Consider the following 3,444-nt stretch of genomic DNA (forward strand, 5'->3'; position numbering starts at 1 on the left):
TAAAGTGTCAAAATTAATGACATTGTCAGGAAATAAATAAATAAATGTAGCAACTTGACATTTTTTACAGCAGAGCTGCCATCTGAATCCCCAGCGGGACATTTAAATTTCAGCTGGTCAGCCTGGCGTCGAATATGTCCATGGTTGGCAACAATGAATTTAAAAATCGCGACCTCGCGTTTTTAAATTCATATCATTATATTATTATTTAAATTTAATTGTGTTGCTTATACACTACACACCCAATTAAGAAAAGTGGGTATGTCGCAAAAAATCGCTCTAGGTTAATTTATGTTAAAAAGTTAAATAATGATTTTTTTTACCTTATTTACGAAAATAAGTGAGTATATTATTATCTTTTTAAAAAGGTCATAACTAGGTAAATAAAATATTAAAAGAATATATGGGGCGTCTCGTTTAAAAAAAAACTAAGTTTAAGTCATATTTCGAAAATAACAGCTCCCAGCGAAAAACTAGTTACGCCACTGTTTCAATAACGAAAAACTAGTTACGCCATCATTTCAATAAGTGATAACCAATTTGCCCTGTATTCCAGGAAACAAGAAGGCTTGGACAAATCTGTGTATAGCGTCTTTAGTTTCATAAAAAAAAGTACCACAGTGATGTGAAATCCGCATCCTTGTATATCTACTAATAAATCAGAAACACCATAAACAAACGAAAATAGGACACCCTGTACTTTATTAAACTAACTTAGTATTACGCCAAGTCTTAGCAATTTGTTTGTTTAATTTCACCATTAAGCATAGTTGACATAAACTCCAGAATTAAACTAACCTAATTTTTTTACATGATAGAACATTTAAGCATGAGTTAAGAGTGTTAAAACTACAACGAGGGAATGTTTGATAGTTCTAATTTGTTGGCGTTTTCTGCTGTAAACGATTTAGGTAATATCTAACTTGCTATAGAGTATTGAAATTGAGTTATATTCGCCTCATTTTTTCAAAATACTCTTTGAAATTAAAATAATTATTTTAGGAAACTCCTGAAAATATTGTATATACAATATTAAGACTTAGTTCTATATTATTAGGGGGCCACACAGGGGCATCTTTAGAAAAATAATCATCAATTTAGTAAAAAAAAACATAGGAAGAATAAATACACAAGTACTGTGTTTTGAAGCATTTTGAAACAAAAATGTACTCATCTACTGCCGATTTTAGTATTTTATCCCGCCTTTTTTTAGATTTTTATGAATTTCGAGATCTAAAAAATTAAAAAAAAATGAGACCTATATGTATATCATCATTATTAAACTATACTTCTAATCAAAATTAGCACACACAGTCCCCGGACTGTCTTTACAAGAGGAAAAACTTTTTTATTATGGAGATTTTGAGAAAAATTAATTCTTCATAAATTTTTTTTGTTTGTTCTAAAATGTATACTGTATATCAAAAGTACTGGAGTTATTTTTTAAATATGTGTTAATTTTGAGGATTCATTTCTTATCATTATTGTCCTGTATTCAATATAATAGCTGTAACCAACTTACGTTATTCTAGTTATGATGTACTTAGATTTTTAAATGTTAACGATTGTACACACGTAATTTTTAAAAGTATCCTTGTACACACCTGCAGGTTCAGTGAACTATCAACGTGCTATCAACTAAACAAAAAGAAATGTGTCATGTCATGTCAGTGTTATATCATTGTCATATGTCATGACGTATTATGGTTGTATTCCATTTAAAGGCAGCAGAGCGATTCTGTAAACATATTTTCTTTTTAGCGATTCATCAATCGGCTAAAAATATAAGCTAGGCAAGAAATTTCTTACTAACGAGCTTACAAAATCGCACTGCAGGTTAACTAGCTTGATAATCTACATAAGGATAGGTTCCTGAAAAATATTGGATAATTACAGAACGGTTTAGTAAGACACTGAAAATGTCAATTCGAATTTTTAATTATACAATTATTGTAATTTCAAGCTTGTCAACTTTTCAACAGTTCAAGTTTTTTCTGCAACAGAATAATCAGAAAATGGTAGTGATAGTTCAAATGAACCATTTATATATACTATTAAATTATTGTATGGTTAATATGGATCTTAGTTAGACTGTATGTAGTATCTACCTGTTATGATTACGTTATGTTGTATGTATGATTGAGGGGATGTGCGATACTTATAAAAATATCGTGCATTCATAGAATGTTATCCTCAGTCCTCAATATTCTTCGAAGGTGCATGTAGAAGCACTTATTATAGATTGTGATTTTTCAGTAAGTATGCATTTTTAATACTTTGTTATAGTGTGGTTGATTTGTACAGTTGTTTTATAGAAATGTAACCTATATGTATGACTAGGTCTAAATTTAGTTTTTTTTCAAGATTCTTTGACCAAACACTGTATTATCTGTTTGCGATTCCTCAATAACTTTAATTTTATTGGTATGTCTCAAACTGCCTGTGATAAAAAAAAGGAGATATCGTTGGAGAACTAATGTCGTTGAGAACTCTTATTTTTATAATGAGAATCGTCATAGGGGGCCTTGTTTTATGCTTACTTATTAGTAAGAGAAACAAAATCGATAGGGATATTCAAAGTATCGATATCTAGAAATATTGGTACTGGTTTTTATTTACTCTGAAAAGGCACATCTCTGCTAAAAAGATAAAAAGGGGAGTTTAAAATACTGTTTACATAGCTTTTTTCATTTCGTTTTAACAAAGGACAGTAAATGTAAACTTTTTGAGCTCGTAAGAAATCATGTATTTAAATTTAAGCCATCGTGTAACACCCCATATGTACATATATTTTTGTAGTCGCTGTCTAGATTATTTTATATTTTCATAATAAATTTAAGTTTCTTTTTAAAATGGGTTGTTTAATTTTCGTGTTCATTGCAAAATACCCACACAGACACATATGGAGTGGTCAAAATAAAATGAATAAGTCCAGTTCTCTAATATTTTAAGATAATCGTCATTATACGTTTATAGTTATAGAATATTCTTTTTTCCAGTAGAGAAATAAATCAAGTCATACTTCTCGCATTAAGCAGCTATAGTCTGTTTATACAATTTGTTTTATTGTAATTAAGTAACTTTACAAAAAACTTTAACTCTCATTTTCTCCATAATTACCTTTATAGTGCAGTGCTTTAAGCCCTTATGGGATACAAACTTCGGAATTCATTTACTGTGAACGAATTTTTATAAATCTTTTTGCATTGTATTGTTAATAAGATGTCTTACAAAGTTTACTCATTTAAATTCGTTGCTTTCACTTTAGTATTTAAATAAACACAAATAATATACAAATGCATACATACAAGATTCCTCTGTATTCCGCAAAAGCTCTGTATCAGGATTCCTATTTGAGATTTTTACTCCAAACCTTTTAGAAAATATATGTTTAATGGTAGTTCACGTTTCAAAAATATTTTTATAGATATACAGGGTGAGTCA

Source organism: Sitophilus oryzae, unplaced genomic scaffold (assembly GCF_002938485.1).
Source record: "Sitophilus oryzae breed Bouriz unplaced genomic scaffold, Soryzae_2.0 scaffold_1508_pilon_pilon, whole genome shotgun sequence".
NCBI lineage: Eukaryota > Metazoa > Arthropoda > Insecta > Coleoptera > Curculionidae > Sitophilus > Sitophilus oryzae.